A 16,602-nucleotide genomic window follows, 5' to 3' on the forward strand; every position below is an offset into this window, starting at 1 on the left:
AAAAAAAAAAAAAGGCCCGTCCCCCGTACCCTTTTATGTAATGATTTGGATTTATATTAGTTCACCACAAACACTCCATCCATGCTTTTGTTCCGGCCCTCCGGTCAAGTTTAAGAACCCATTGTGCCCTCGAGTCAAAAAGTTTGCCCACCCTGGGCTAGAGGGAATGGAAATCAAAGGTCACTAGAGTCAGGAGGTCAGAGAATGGAGAGCACCAGTGCTGGTCATCCCTAGCATGGTGAAGTCACCTAGAGGATGTCAAGGGCTGATGTGCAGAGGGAGATGCGAGCCTTATGTGGACCAGGGAAAGTGGCCAGAAGAGATGCTCTCCCAGTGTCTCCCAGAGTGCCGAGGGAGGTCAACATCTATCAGGCAGCCTTTACTATGGAGGACACATAGGTGACACAGATGCTGTTCCTGTCCCTATACCACAGTCTCAAAGGGGAGACAGGACAAAATAATGAGCAAAGGTGGTAACATTAAACAATGGAATATAGGTCAAGAAACAATTGCTCAGGGCGACAGAGATTTGGGCCTGGAAGCTCTCAAGAAAGGAAGAAAAGGTCCAGTGACTGTGGTGGTGAAGGAGGAACAAGGTGAGATGTGTTTTGAAGCATGGTGTGAATTTATAGAAGGGGCATTCCAGGAGAAGCGGGGAGGGGAGCTGTGTGAGCAAAGCCCCAGAGAGGGGTTGGGGTGGGTATCCACTAGAGCAACAGAAGTGGGAAGGCCAGGTGTGCAGGCTGGCTCCTGAGTTGTCTCAATCTTCTCTGGGAGAGGTGAACCAGATGCCCCTAAGGCTTGTGAACAGATGTCAACAATGGGAAATTGGTCAGTGGATTATCTGTGGACCCGTGTGTGTCCAAGCCACCAATTGCTGAGGCAAAGGGGCCTGCAAGCCGGGGTTAGGGGAGGGTATTGGCTGCAGGGTGCAATTGACCAGCTCACCTGTGACCTTGAGCCAGCCAGCTCTGCAAAATGGAGCTACCCCAGCCACCCCATTCTCCCTCCCAGGGCTGTGTGAGGTGTCATAGCCCTGTGCAGTCTTCTTTAGCAAAACAAAAGTAGCTCCCTGGCAGAGATACCCAGCAAAAACCCAAGGTGCATCAGAAAGCAGAGTTTTGGGAGAACCTTTGATTTAGAGAACAAGGTTTTGGCATAAAACTGAAATCAGAGAGCCGAGGCAGCCTGCCAGGCCATGAAACTGACTGCTGTAAACCTCATTAATCTGATGCCTCTGTGTTCAAAGTGGCACCTAATTAGAAGGAGCAGTGACTCTCCACAGGCTGGGTGGCCCATTGTTTCCCCCGAAAAATCACACCAGGTAAGACAAAGCCTGTTCTTCTCTCATGCCTGGGCTTCATGGTACCAATTAACCAGTGTTTAGGGTCGGCTGCCTGCCTGGGGCCTCCAAACAGTTCTCCAGTTCCTGGGGCAGATGGGTGGAGTTGAGTGCCAGGCTCAGACTGGGATGAGGGACAGCCTTCTGGGCCCAGAGGCCTGGAAGGAGCTGGGGGAGGCAAAGGAATGACTGCTCTCCCTCAGCCACATTCTCTCATCCCTTCCTTTCCTTCCAGGTCAAGCAGCTCCTAAGGGGGCCCCAGGAGAGGGCCTAGGATGCCCAGCCAGAGATGATACTTGATCTGGGGTCTCACTGGTGGTCTGATCTGCATGGACTCTGAATCCCTGAGAAGATGAGGGGTCCTGCCTTCCCCTGGTTTTTATCCTCACTTCCCATTGTGGTAGGGGCTTTGCACACAATAGCATTTATCTCTCTTAGCTGAATGCTGTCTGAGAGGCTGGTGACTGCCTCAGAACACAAACATCACAGGCCATTGATGCTGCTCAGAAGCTTTTAGGTTAGAGTTGGGGAAGGTTTAGGCAGTGATGTCACTTTCAGTCTGGAACAGCTGGGTCTATGGACTGTGGGTTCTGTCTTCCAGGACATTGAACTGTAGTTGAGTCTAGAGACAGGGAAGACAGTAAGACTCAGGGGAGTGAGCCTGAAAGAGCCCCAGACTGGTGGTTGGGATTCCAGGATTCCAGGGCTGTTGCTGGCACTGACTTTTGCTGAATGACAATTCTGTCCTGTCCAGCTCTCTGGTCTGCATACAGGCAGGTCATGTGGGGGACTAAGTATGAACCTGCATCGGCAGCTGTTCAGAATCCTGGAGGGAAGGGGCCACTCCTGGCTTTGCTAGCAAATCTCTGTAGGTGGGATGCTCACCACTTTTAGCGGTTGCTGTTTTTTATTGCTGGATAGTTGCAGTTGTTAGAATGGTCATTGTATTAATTTCCTAGGTTTCCATAACAAATTACCACAAACCTGACAGAATGAAACAACAGAAATTTGTTTTATCATAGTTTTAGAGGCCAAATCTAGGTATTGGCAGAGCTGCGCTCTCTCTGAAGTTCTAGGGGAAGAATTTTTTGCCTCTTCCCAATTCTGGTGGTTCTAGGTATTTTTTGGCATTCCTTACCTTGTATGTATCCCTCCAATCTCTACCTTCATCTTCACAGGGCATTCTTCCATGTTTGTGTGTCTATGTTCAAATTTCCCTTTTCTTATGAAGACGCCAGTCATTGGATTAAAACCCATCCTAATCCAGTATGACATTAGTCTAACTAATTACATCTGTAATTACTAATCACCCTGTTTCCAAGTAAAATCACATTCTGAGCTTCCAGATGGACATAATTTTGGGGACACAGTTCAATGCACTACATTCATTTTTCTTCTCCTGAGACCAGACTTCCACCCTGTGACTTCATCCCCATCGGTCCTCCTGCCCAGTCCCAGCTCTGGCAGCCTCCGATGCCCCAAAGGATTCTAGCCCCCTCCTGCCCTCATGTTCTTTTTGGGAATGCCTGCTGGTTTTGCAGAAACTTTTCTGGCAGAATATCTATCTTACTTCCTGGAGTTTGGTATCCCTCCTCCTTCTCTTCTCCCCTTTAGACATGGAATTCCCATTTCTCAGGACTCAACCTGGGTCCTACCAGTTACCAGCCATCTTGATATTGAACACTATAAACCCATAGTAGGAAATTTCTTTTGAATGGCTTTTAAAAACCATCTCATTACACAGGAAGAGCTCTATCTTGCACAGCACTCTCAAAACCCTGGGACAGGGTTCACTGTTGTCTGGTTTGGCCATTTAATCCTCTCTGACCCCTTTCTTTCTGGGATTTGGACCGGAGAGATCAGACCCTCCACAGAGAGAGGAGAGCAGCTAAGCGCCTGGGCTCTGATGGCCAGAGCCTCCCCCAAACATGCTCAGGGGCTGCCCCACCCAAGCCTGCCCTCCTGGAGGTGGGTGGAGCTTGCCCAGGGTCCCAGAAAAATCACAGTTAGGTGGAACCCTGGTGGTCAATAGGTCTAGCCCCTGCCCTTAGCCACTTGCCCTGTCCTTCTCCCCATCAGCCTCCTGAGAAGGGACCCCAGCCCAGCTTCCTGGAATCAAGGTTCCAAGCTTCCTGGAATCAATCTCTAACCTTTCAGGAGGTATCCTTTGTCTGTGGCAAAAACCCTGGCTGCCCCAGGCCTGACCTGATTTTAAGCTCCCCTTTTCCTGGCAGTGTAACCTTGGGCAGGTCATGTGACCTTTCTGAGCTAAGTTTTCTCACCTGCAGAATGGTCAGGATTATTTTTGTTTCAAGGGTCATGGTGAGTATGGGCTGTGGCCACAGGTGTGGGATGCCTGGCCTTGGGTGCATCCTGAGGAGAGAGTGCTGCTTCCCTTTCCTTAGGAGTGGCTGGCCATGGGGGCTTCTTTCCCTCTCTTCTCTGCGTAATGCTGGACCAAATGGCCACTTGGGTGATATGAAGAATGGCTCCCCAATATCCCTCAGTGGCCCTGAGAGAATGTGGCTTCCCTCCCCACACCCAGGGCCCCGGAGGTTGTGTATGTGTATGTGTTGGGTGGGGGCAGGGATGACTGCTTCCCTGTTTTTGGTCCCTGTCCCAGCCATGGGCACAGCTGGGGCCACTCCTCAAGTCTTGTCCTACCCTGAGGTCACCAGCATATGGGGGAGCTGTGGTGGAAGGAGAAGAGAGCCTATCAGGGTGTCCCTTACTGGAGATACCCACAATAGGACTTTTATGCCATCCTGACCTTTTCAGTTTTCAGCATTCCGATGGGCTCCCAGTACCACTTTGGTCCCCACTGGCTAGTTAGGTGGTCACAGTTAGGGGATGATGGCATGTGGAAATGTCAATGACATCCTCAGAGCCTGGCAAAGTGGCTACCCCAGGATATGGGGCTGCTGAGCCAGTGATAGGACAGCTAAGTGGATAGACCACTTCCCTCTCTCCCAACTTAGGCGTTGAGGGTGTCTGTGTGAGGAAGCTGCAGAGTGGCAGGACAGGGCACCTGAGGTTTAATACCAGTTTCCCCCAGTCCTTCCCTGCCACCATACCTCTCCTGTGGCCTCTGTCAGCACACTACATCTCAACATGACACTCTTTCTCTGGGATCTCTGTCTAAAGCATCCCTTAGCCCTCCCTATCTGGTCTAGGTGCCCCTACTGTGTGCTCTTCCCTCTCACCTATGCCCAGTCCAGGACCTAAGAAGGCGAGGTGGAAGGAATTCTATAAGTGTGGTCATCTCTCCCAGGAGTCACACTGGGAACTGTGTTGGGCTCTGTCACCCTGGTGCTCCCAGTGCCCAAGCAGTGCTTGGTACAGATTTGTTTAGTGATTGAATGATAGGAGGATTGGACCTCATGGCAAGGTCTCCTTCAACAGACCATGGCTCCTAGAGCCAGGGACCCTGCTGCCTCGAAGACTGAGGCTCATTGGAGGGCAGAAGCTGAATCCTCTCCTCCTTCCTCCTTCTCCCTAAAGCCTGTCTCCCTGGCCTGACAAGGGATAGGCATGGGCTGGGTAAAAAGTGAGAGGTGTTGGGCTCTCACCACACACATGCCATGGTTTGCCACCAGCACTCCACTCACTAAGTCTCCTTCCTATGTCCCAGGGGTGCTGGCCTTCATCTGGGGAAACTGTGATGGAAACAATGTAGCTTCTGTAGGAGCTACATTGGCTGGAAATGCTTCCCACAAGAAGTGGGACTAGATCAGGGTGAAATTTGGATAGAGATGTTGAGGAACAGAGGAAACAGCTTTGGCAGAGATATAAAGGTATGACTGGATGTCTGTGGCCTGCTGTCAGGAACACAAGAATCTGGGTTTTTGGGAGGGATCCATATGGGAGAAGGTTGGGAGGGTCAAGCTGGGAAATGCTGAGGACCCCAAATGCCAGGGGATGGATGCCATCAGGCTCCCTGTAGCACTTCTAGAAGTCACAGTGGTTCAATTCCAAGATTTGAGTCCATGAACCCTGTGTGTGAGAATCAGCCCTTTCCAGCCACTCCCCACTCCTGAGGTCAAGTTGTCCTGACTGTGGCCTATTGCAGGGGTGTACTCCACAAAGGACTAACCTACCAGAGCCCAGGATTGAGATGGGCACAATCAGAGGGGTGAGCTAGGATTTTTCTTCTCTCTCTCTCCCTCCCTCCCTCCCTCCCTCCCTCCCTCCCTCCCTCCCTCCCTCCCTCCCTCCCTCCCTCCCTCTCTCTCTTCTGGAGCATCAGAAAGGGTGTTGCAGGCATCTCATATTGAGGCTTGTCTGATCCCCATCTACCTGGGAGAAGAGGGAGTGAGGATGAGGTAAGGACCTCACTCCCTCAGCATCCCTCCCTGTGGCAGAGAGCACTCAGCAGAGCTCTTCCTGCCCAGGTACCCCTGAGGAATCTTATTCCCTTTTCCATCTAGATTGGGGGCTATAAGTTCAGCTTTCCTCAGTCTGAAGCTCCCTAGGTAGGCTAGTTGGGCCTGAGGACGGACTAGTAGACCCTCTTCCAGAGTCCCAAGGCATGCAGGCAGGCCCTGTCCTCATAGTGTCTGGGAATAGGTGGAACTTATCTGCAGGGGCCCATAAATCTCAGAGATTGGCTTTGCACTCTGTTAGAGGGTTGAAGGAATGTGGCAGCTCCAGTGGAGGCATTTGGTCATGGTCCTGGATTTGAGACCTTTTGGAGGGTCCTTCCCACCATCCCTGACATCACTTCTACAGTAATTTTTCTTCTTTGCTTCCAGGAAGTGGTGTGAAGAGGGCATACTACCTCCCTGGACACCTTATGTTGCAAATGGGGCAACTGAGGGCCAGAGAGGGGAAGACATTGGGCTAAGAAACAGTATGTTAGTAGAGAAGAGGAACCAGAACCCCAGGGCCCTGCCTCCCACTGCCAATATCACTAGGTGTTCCAGCTCCCAGGCTCAAAACTATTGTGGAAACTGAAGACTCATGAGCACACAAAGGAATCATGTTCTAACAGTGGGGTTCTGAGCACTGTCCCAGCTGTTTTCTTGGGCCTTCCTGGCCCCTCTACTAGCCTCAGTTGTTTCTTGGCAATAATATGTTTCTTCTGCCCATTTGTTAGTTGTTTGGGAAATGTCATGGGAAGGAGTGGCACAGAATTTGAGTGAAGTCCCAGAAGGGAGGGGACATGATGAGGGGCAGTAGCCCCTTTCAAGGCTTATCTGCATTCTGTGAGATGCACAGGATCATCTTGTGTCCCAGCTAGGAAATCTGAACTTCAGTGAGATAAAGAAATGGGTCAAGAGTTTTCCAGCTTAATTCCACCCTCACTTGCCACATCTAAAGCCAGCGTGTATCTGCCAGTCCCCTCTGTGTGCCCAGACTGTGGAATTCCCTGCTCTCAAGGAGCTGCTGAGAGAATGAGATTTAAGTCAGAAGTAAAAGGGAGGCAGTGCTCCATTAGGTCTCAGTGCTGTATGCACAGATCACAGCTGTGCCCTGAGTTCAGGAAAGATGTGTGCAGCTGCAGCAGTCACAGGAGCTGGTGAAGTTTAGATAGGAGGAGGAGATTGGGAAAAGCAGGCATAGCAAAGGGTGTATGCGTGTGCGGGGGAGGGAGGTGACTGGTGGTTGTCAAGAAGGCAGCAGCCTGAAGCTGACCAGGATACTGCACAAAACAGTGCCCACAGGGCTTGACTGCCCCTCTTCCTGGACACCTTAGAGTACCCCTTCTTATCCCTGAGCCTCAGTTTGTTCATCTAGAAGATTGGAGTCTGATACCTGAGAGGATAAAGGAAGGCTATGGATGATTGTGCTGAGCACACAGCCTGCATACAGTCAACAGGGGCAGTGGGAGGGGTGATTTGTTGGGGCATCTCCAGCGCCATTAGGTATTCCCCAGCCTTTAGGCCTGCACAATTTATGTTACAGATGAGGTGACTGGTAACAAGTGAGGGGAAGAGTGTTGCCAAGAAACAGTGTGTTAGATGAGGGTCTTATCTCTCAATGCCAGTATTCCAGGATTGTCCCTCTCCCAGGCTCAGAAGGTTTGTGGATACCAAACACCACTGGGACTTATTTTTAATTAATTAATTAATTAATTTTAATCTTCACCCAAAGATTTTTCCATTGATTTTTAGAGAGAGGGAAAGTCAGAAAGAAATATTGATGTGAGAGAAACACATTGATTGGTTGCCTCCTGCACACGCCCTGACCAGAGTCCGGGCCGGAGAGGAGCCTGCAACTGAGGTACATGCTCTTGATCGGCATCGAACCCGGGACCCTTAGTTCCTGATGCTCTATCCACTGAGCAAAACTGGCTAGGGCCACCTTTGAGGACTTAAAGGAATGATGCTCTGATAGTTAGAGTCCAGGCACTGCAACACCTGTTCACTTGGGTTTTCTTGACTGTCCCCCATCAGTCTCCTGCCATCAGTCTCGTCCTAGCTCTAAGCTGAGCTTTCATCTCTCTTTAACTTTACTCCCCACCCCCACCCCATGTAGAGGTTTTCTCAAACCCTGTTGGCAACATCAGACCTCCTAAGTGCCTATCTCACCAGGCAGGAAGGATATTTTCAGTTAGGGTTGGGGTGGGGCAGAGGGGTGCTGAAAGCCAAAGGAGAGATCTCCCTCATCTTCCCCTGCCACTTATCTTTTCAAACTGCATGACCCCAACCCCATCTGTCCCCAAGACCTGGCCATGGGACAACTGGCACCAACTGTGTGGGGAGCTAGGAAAAGTCCACCCTCAAGGGCCTTCCAAGGCCTGCTGATTATACTTGAAATGCCCTCTGACTTCAGCCCCATGAGCCCTGTCGGCCTTTGGCTTCTTCTTGTCCATTAGAAACAGTGCTAGGTGTGAGTCCCAGCTCAGCCATTTCCATCTGTGACCTTGGGTAAGATACATAATCCCCTGGAGCCAGTTTCCTGGTCAACTGGGTATAATACCTGCCACCCAGTGTTATGCAGTTTCACCCTGGGAGACATACATAGCATTGGCCACTATTGCTCTTCTCCCTCCCTTCCCTCTTTCCTTCATTTCCGAGGATGTCTGGAGCCTTGCATGTGGGTGAAGGTGGCCCTCTGAAAGACAGGAAGTGGGAAGCTGCAGCTATAGGCCACATTCCGTATTAGTGTTTTTTTTAACACTAGGTGGGTCTAACTGAACTGCCACTACAGCCACTGTGTGACCTTTTATTTTGCTGCCTCTGTTCTGGCTCTAGAAGGTTCCCTTATCCAATCCCACCCTAGCCCCACTTATGCAGGCTCAGGAGTGGCCACTTGGAGTGATGCTGAAAACTCTAGGCTACTTGTAGACCTTGGCCATTGGTGACACCTATCTCCCCTACCACCCTGCCTGTAGTTGTCCCAAGGCCCAGATCCCAGTCAAACCTGCACTAGTCAGTCTAGCAGAAGAGAGTCTAGGAAAGGGCAGGCTTAGCCTGAACTCTATCTGTCTATCTTGGCACAAAGAGCTCCAATAAAGCCTACCACAGAGCAAGTGCCTCAAATGCTTTAGATATTATTGTTAGTGGTGATGGTCATCAGAGGAAGAGAAAAAGGAGGAGGAGGAGGAGGAGGAGAAGTGCAGTTCTATTTTACAGTACAGTAAGATGAGAGTCAGAGCAGTTGAAAAGCCACCACCTTCATGAAGCCTTCCAGGATCTCCCTCTTCTCCCAGAGTCGCCCTTCCTCATTTTTTTTTTTTTTATATTATTTTAACTATTCAGTGCTCTCCAATGCTGTACCTTGGTCAGGGCCAGACATACAGTATGGTGAATTCTAAGGTGGGGTGGGTGTGGGTTGGAGGGGCAGCTTACATGACTGTGGGTGCTATTAGGAGACCTTGGGAGGCCTGTCTGCCTAGGGATACTCCACATGGGTGCAACCCACCCCCAGGCCTCACTCCCCTCCACTGGCTCCCCTGCTGGTCTGCTAAATTATTGAGGAGTGCTAATGTGTGTGGTGTGAGCAGGGCCTCTGCCACCTGCCCCGACAACACTGGCCTCTGCTTCATCCTCATGCCTACTCCCTGGGTGTCTGCCATGTCCTCCTTCCTTGCAGACCCTTCCCCACAGGGTCCACTGGGCAGAATTCTAACCACCTCACATTGCTACCAGCTGGTTAGCATTTAAACTTAGGTCAGTAAAAGTTAATTGAACAAAAGTGTATGCGAGGCACTGGGGACTCCAAGAGGCTCTGCCACTAGGGAGGCGCAGGGACAATTATCTGTGTGTACCTACTGTGTCAAGCACTGGTAGTGCTTTCCCAACCTGAGCTCCTGAAAGATGGGGGCCTCCCCAGTTTGCTGATGGGAAGAGTAGGGTCCAGGGAAGTGAGGAGCCTGCTGGTGAATGGTAGGTGTGGACCGCTGGCCTTGAGGCCTACCTTACTATATGGGAGCCAGTGGAGGAGAGTTGGCCCAGGTGGCTCTTAGCAGTGAGAGTGTGAACGGCAGCCAGAGGCCACTGCATTGGGGCACCTGCTAGGTCTTGGGGCCTGCTGGGTAGTGGGGACTCTGGGCTGAACCTGTGGACCTACAGTGGGGAGTGGTCAGCACAGCATGCCTTCACCTGCCCTGCATGGCCTTCCTTTCTGAGTGTTCCTCTAGAACAGTGGTTCTCAACCTTGGCTGCACATTAGAATCACCTGGGAATCTTTTTAAAATCCTGATCTCTGGGCCTCATCCTCCGGAAATTCTGTTTCTTTGTTATGGGGTGGGGCCACAACATTAGTAACAAAGAAACAATTTCCGGAGGATGGGGCCCAGAAATCAGGATTTTAAAAAGATTCCCAGGTGATTCTAATGTGCAGCCAAGGTTGAGAACCATTGCTCTAGAACAGTGATGGAGAACTTTTGAGCTCAGCTTGTCAGCATTTTGAAAAACCCTAACTTAACTCTGATGCTGTGTCACATATAGAAATTTTTTGATATTTGCAACCATAGTAAAACAAAGATTTATATTTTTGATATTTATTTTATATATTTAAATGCCATTTAACAAAGAAAAATCAACCAAAAAAAATGAGTTTGCGTGTCACCTCTGACACGCGTGTCATAGGTTCGCCATCACTGCTCTAGAATGTAGGCACTATCCCAGAATTGCCCCCAGCACAGTCTTTCTTGCAGTTTCAGTGGGAGCTGTCCTAGGGCTTTACTACAAGCTGAGGGTGGTACAGGAGTCCAGAGGGGCAGAGACTAGGGTCTGCAGAACCTCCCCACCTGGCCATTCCCGGTCAGCCCTGTTCCCCACCCAGCTACAGCCTTTTGGCCCATGCTACCCCCAACATGTCCGTCCTACCCCTTTTGTCCTGGCCTGGCCTAAGCACCTCCAGTGCCTCAGCACTGAGCCAGGAACCCAGCAATGAGTCCACCTTTATACTCTATGACTTGACCTCAACCCTGCTTAGTGCCCTGACTGTCCTGCAGATAGTACCACCTGCTCTCACAGACTCATGTCCTGAGATTTCTGGCTTTCTGGTCCAGTTTCCCTGGTGTGATGATCTTCCCGTGAGTGTCACCCTTCAGTGGACGCAGCTCATACCTGCTCCTGATTTCTACCAGCCGTTGCCTCCAAGCCTGCATATCTGGGCAGAGTCCTGTGTACCAGCCTTGAGTGTGGGAGACGCTTGGGGAGGATGGGAGGAAGGAAATGCAGCCCTGTTCAGAGGGAACCCCTAAGCCTGAAGCACCCATCTGCACACAACCACCAGAGACTGGAAAGCCTGGAAGGTGGGGTTCTGCTGTAGGAGATACCCATGGGTGATGGTCAGAGAGGGTTTCCGGGCGGAGATGGTGGTGACCTATGGGGGTCAATGAGGATGAAGAGGAGGAGCCCCTTATCAGAGGGCAGAGTAGTGCCCACTCTGCTGGCCTCTGGGCCAGCTTCATTCCCTCCACAGCATAGCACTTGGGTGGGTGTTATCAGCTCCATCTAACAGATGGAAATGGAGGTTCAAAGAGGCTCAGGGACTCACTCATGCTCACCCAGTCATGGAGGCATTGCGGGCCTCCACCTCAGGTCTGGCATCTTTTTAGGCTCCTAAGAGGAGAGAGTAAGGGAGTCTGGGGAGGAGGGCTGGAGGCTGGCATCTGCCACAAACCAAGCATCAAACAACTGCTAATTGACTTTCAGGGAAGGGGTGTGGGAAGATGAAGGGTGGCTTTCTGAGTTGTTCTTGCCCCCCCCACCCCCGCCAAGGCTTTTCTGTTGTTTCCTCCCCCTGTGGGAGAGCCTTCACAATGAGGGGTTCCTATCCTTTGCCCCCTCCTTGGGTGCCTTTTCAGAGAATAATTCCCCATTATACAGAGAGATTTAGCCTAATAGAAGCCGACAGATCATTCAGAGCAGTAATGTACTCCAGCTTCAGGCATTTAGTTTCCATGGCCTGAACTCCCAGATTAAAGGCTCCTTGCCAGCACCTTGCCTATGTCCTCCTTGTACCCATTCTGTGACCTTGACTTCAGCTATGGGGTAGGTTACTCTTCCCTTATTCCCCCACCCCCCTTCCTGGCGGACGCCTCCTCCCTCCTTTTCTCTCTTTTTCTTTAAAAAAAAAGTATTTTTCTTCTTAAATATTCAGTTGAGAGGCTATTGCTTAAATCCTAGGGACAGGCCCATGTGCTCTCTGCCAGCAGGCAATGGAACACCTGGTTGGCCCTAAACACTCTCTCAGCCACACAGCCTGGTGGTGTGCTGCACCTGGTGGGCAATCTGGGCAGCTAGACCCTTGAGCCTGGCATGGGCAGACAGAAGCTGGATGGATGGCAGCAGAGGAAGCACTTGAAAGCCTTTTATTGATCAAGAGAGCAGCATCTAGAGCTGCCTCCTTCGGGCCCCTGGAGGGTCCACTTGTCAGTTGTCTGTTTCTGCTGCTCTGTCTTATCTTTGTCTTGCCTTCTTAACCCTTTCTCTGCCCCCCTTTACCACCCCACCTTTAATCTGCTCACCAGGCTGCCTATTTGAGCTACCTTGCACTCCTGTGCAGGCAGCAGGGTGCATGGGGAAGCAATGGATATTTTGAATCAGCCAGTCCTGGGTTCAAATCCTGACTCCAGGACTTATAAGCTGTTTCTGTTCAGTTTAATATTTTGAATTTGGGCAAGTTCCTTAATCTCTCTGAGCCTTCATTCCCTCACCTGTAAAGTAAGATGCTATATTCTGAGGGTTCAGGGTGTAATGTGTGAGGAGTGGTGCTGTGGGTGGCAGCTTGCCCTTCCTTGGTGAACCCAGTCTTCCCTGAGGAGACTCCACCTTCTGATGCTCTGACCTCTCTTGCCCAGATACCCTTTCCCTGCCCCTCTCATCAGGAAAGGGAAAGGTGGTCAGGAGGGGTGTTTGGCAAGGTGGGCTCTGGATCTCCCTGGTCACAAGCTGCCTAGCTGCCTGTGTAGGTGTGAGGGGAAGAATGAGGTTGAGTGGGAGGGACCCTTCTCCTTGACTTCAGTTCTTGGGCAAAGCTTAGTGTCTGGTACCAGGTCTGGCTTGAAGGAACTAACTTTTGAAGGGTTGAGGCAAGACTACCAGGGGGAAAAGGAGAGTGGGTAGAGGTGCAGTGCCTGTGTAACCTGAGAGAAGGAGCCTTCCAGGCTAGGGCTCTACCCCCAGGTTTCAGAAGATTGGGTTAAGAGAGACTCTAACCTTCATGGATGGGGAGTCTTGGAAGCTGGATGGAAGTAGTCAGACAGGCAAAGTTTCTCAATGTGTTTTCTAATTCTGCTTTGGGGTTGGTGATGTCCAATAATGTTGTCAAACATGTTGAAAGAGAACATGATGGCACCTTTGCCTCACAGGTGGGGGAGATTCCTGCTCCACTCAGGGCAGGGAATAGCAGGATGACCATTGGAGGTGCAGGAGGGGAAGGTCCCTAGGTATGAGGCCATAGAGATTATCTGGGTCTGTTGTGCTGTGGGACCTTGGGCTGGTCCCATTCCTTCTGGTCCTGTTTCCTCATCTGCTAAATGGGGTTAATCATCCTGTCCTATCTGCTTCATGGGTTGGGCAGAAGACCCATTTAGAGAATAGATGGGAGTGTCCTGTGATCTATAATGTTGTAATAATAACTATGATTCTGAGCATCACCTTGCCTTCCATTCACTCTTTATAACACCGACTTTGATCCACACAGTCTAGCTTTAATTCATATATTGATAAAATTGAAGAAACTCACAACTGAAAGCAATTTCCCTTCCCATTTAGTGCAAACTCCACCCAATATACATGGCATACATGGTCCCCAGACCTCTGCTTGCATGCCCCCATGAGCTCAGTACTCCCAATGCTAAAGAAAGATTTGTTTCCCTGAAATCTTTTCTTACTGGGCCTAGCTCTATTTTCTGGGCCCATAAATGCCAAGTATCTTTGTCAGGGACCTCAAGTCCCAGGGGGCATGGGTTCCAGACCCACCTCTTCTTGACAAGCCCCTGTGAGAAGACCTCATTTTATCAAAGACCTTCTGCACAGATACACTGAGGACTGGGCATGGCTGTCTGGAGGTGGTTACACCATCTCCAGAACTGAAGTGGCTGGCTCACCAGCCCCAGGGTCTCCTGGCCATCAGGCTCCCCAGCCACTTTGTGCAGTTGGCTCTGGGCACTACTCTCAGGATTCACCCATGCTTTACTGACTCTCTCTTGTCCACTTTGGCCCATTCCTAGGGCAAGTGAAGGGGTCCTTTGTACAAAGGACCCTGCCTCCTTAATTGACCCCTCCCAGGCTGGACCTACTTTTAAGATTCCGTCCTAATCTTTGCCAAAAAAGTTGTTCCAAGCAGGCCCAAGGGCCAGCCCTATCAATGCCAGCGAGAATCCACTCCGGGGGCCAGTCTGACCTCTCTGTGCATTCCTGGACATGGTTATTTAGCTAACCACTGAGGAACCCAGCCAGTTTTCTGTCTCATCCACAAGGATGTCATGAGTGCATGCCATTCTTTTCTTTTTTTGCACTTGATGATTTTATTTTCCAGTCAGCCAACAGTCCTAACTTAAGGCTTTCTTCCCTTTTTATGCAATGACTGTCCTCTAGAAAAAGCAATGAATCTGCCTCTAGCTTCATCCTCTTCAACCTTTTGGACCAGTGGATGTAAATTTCTGATTAAAGTGATCTTACTGCCCTGGCTGGGTGGCTCGGTCAGAGCATCATCCCATACATCAAAGGTTTCAGGCTCGATTCCCAGTCAGGGCACATACCTAGGTTGCAAGTCCCATCCCTGGTCAGGTTGTGTGGTGCATACGGAAGGCAACTGGTCAATGTTTCTCTCACATCAACCTCTCTCTCTCTCTCTCTCTCTCTCTCTCTCTCTCTCTCCCCCTCCCCCCCTCTCTCTTGAAATCAATCGGTGAGGATTAAAATAATAATGAAAGTGATCTTACCAAGTTTAAATTCATAATTAAAAATTCTTCTTTTTGGCCCTGACTGGTTTGGCTCAGTGGATAGAGCGTCGGCCTGCAGACTGAAGGGTCCCAGGTTTGATTCCAGTCAAGGGCATGTACCTTGGTTGCAGGCACATCTCCAGTCGGGGGTGTGCAGGAGGCAGCTGATCGATGTTTCTCTCTCATCGATGTTTCTAACTCTCTATCCCTCTCCCTTCCTCTCTGTAAAAAATCAATAAAATATATTTTAAAAAAAAATAAAAAAATAAATAAATAAAAATTCTTCTTTTAATGTCTTCAGGCTTGATTGGGAGAGGGGCTGGGCCCTGTACCTTTCTTCTTCCCTTCCAGTCTATTCCCAGAGCTGAGGAAGGCACAGAAGCCCAGCTCTCCAGCATAGCCACTGTGGTCAGCTTTGCTTTCAGTTGATTCCACATGCTGGACTTTTCTTTAAGGTTCTTTGTAGCCTAGAAGAGCATCAAAGTCTACATTCATGTCATACTTGATGATGGACACGGCCTTGTCAGGCTTGATCTCCATCACCCACAGCTCATAGATCTTGCTGTAGTTTGCCTTTCCCCAGTAGTCAGACAGGCAAAGTTTCTCAATGTGTTTTCTAATACTGCTTTGGGGTTGGTGATGTCCAGGAAGTCAGGGCTCTGAGGCTGAAATTTGGAGTTTGTGGCCATTTGAAGATTGACACTTTCCACTTGAACCAGGCACCCTCTTTCACCAACAAATCCTGCATTATCTATTGTGGGAGGTAGTAGATGCCCTCTTCAGTCACTAATTCCAGCACACCACTGTGTTTCATGCAGTCCAAGTTCTTGTTGGTAAGTTTAAACAACATGGGATAGGTAATGTTGAGTCAGCTGAGTTGATCAAAGGCCAAGGATGGCATAATTATCTTCCTGCCTTTCTCCACATTTGACCTGTCATTAGTCCCCATGTCCATGGGCATGGAGATGCATCTATACTCCATGGAGAGGCATTTCTGGGAGACCCAGGGAATAATGTTGTCAAACATGTTGAAAGAGAACATGATGGCACCTTTGCCTCACAGATGCCACTAGGTCCCGGGAACCCATGCCATCCATTTTGAGTAGCCAAGGAACGAGATGTGGTTATCTTGCATGACTCTTTGGTAGTGAACTCCTCACACTGCCTATTGTCTTTCCTGGTGTTCTGTGTAGGCGCTTTTAGAATTTATATTAGAATGGACATGAAACTCACTAGTCTAAGCCCAAATTGACTTCCTCTTTTTAAAACAAAAGGGGAATGATGCTAATATTTATAAATGCCAGTTCTTCACATATATAATTTCATTGGATCTTCATCACAACTTTGTGTGGGAGGATTGTGACTAAAATTCTACAGATGAGGGCACTGAGCCTTGGGGAGGGAAATAACTTACCCAGTGTCCCAGAGCTAGCAAGGGACCGAGCCAGAACTCAAACTCTGGATGGTCTTATCCTCAATCTCATGCTTTTCCCAGATGCTGCCTCTCACCCCAGCCCCCATGCTTCCTCCTGTAATTGCTCACAGGTTCACCTGGTATATGTTGGGGCCATGCTCTGGGCCAGCCACTCTGCAGCCCTCCCATCCTGTCCTTTCCTGTCTTTTGGACAGTCTTTGTCTCCTGTCAACCTGAGTGTTGTGCCCAATCTCTGCTCCTCCCTAAAACCACCCCCTGGCCTGGTGGCTCAGTGGTTGAGTGTAGACCCATGAAGCCAGAGGTCACTGATTTGACTCCTGGTCAGGGCACATGCCCAGGTTGTGGGCTCAGCCCCCTATAGGGGGTGTGCAGGAGACAGCCGATTTATGTTTTTCTCCCGTTGATGTTTCTATCTCTCTCTAAAATCAATTAAAAAGCATATTTTAAAAAATAAAGAAGGGGGAAGGGAAGCTTAAAAAT

General features: G+C 50.0%; 1 protein-coding gene and 1 pseudogene across 3 annotated transcripts in view; one reads left to right on the plus strand and one right to left on the minus strand.

The window, feature by feature from the left end:
- LINGO1 (leucine rich repeat and Ig domain containing 1) overlaps positions 1-16,602 on the plus strand; it is a 325,103-nt gene that overhangs the window by 189,314 nt on the left and 119,187 nt on the right. The gene's annotated exons all lie outside the window — the stretch shown is intronic.
- LOC102424072 lies at positions 14,300-15,729 on the minus strand (annotated as a pseudogene).

This window comes from Myotis lucifugus, unplaced genomic scaffold (genome assembly GCF_000147115.1).
Source record: "Myotis lucifugus unplaced genomic scaffold, Myoluc2.0 scaffold_41, whole genome shotgun sequence".
In the NCBI taxonomy this organism is placed as follows: domain Eukaryota; kingdom Metazoa; phylum Chordata; class Mammalia; order Chiroptera; family Vespertilionidae; genus Myotis; species Myotis lucifugus.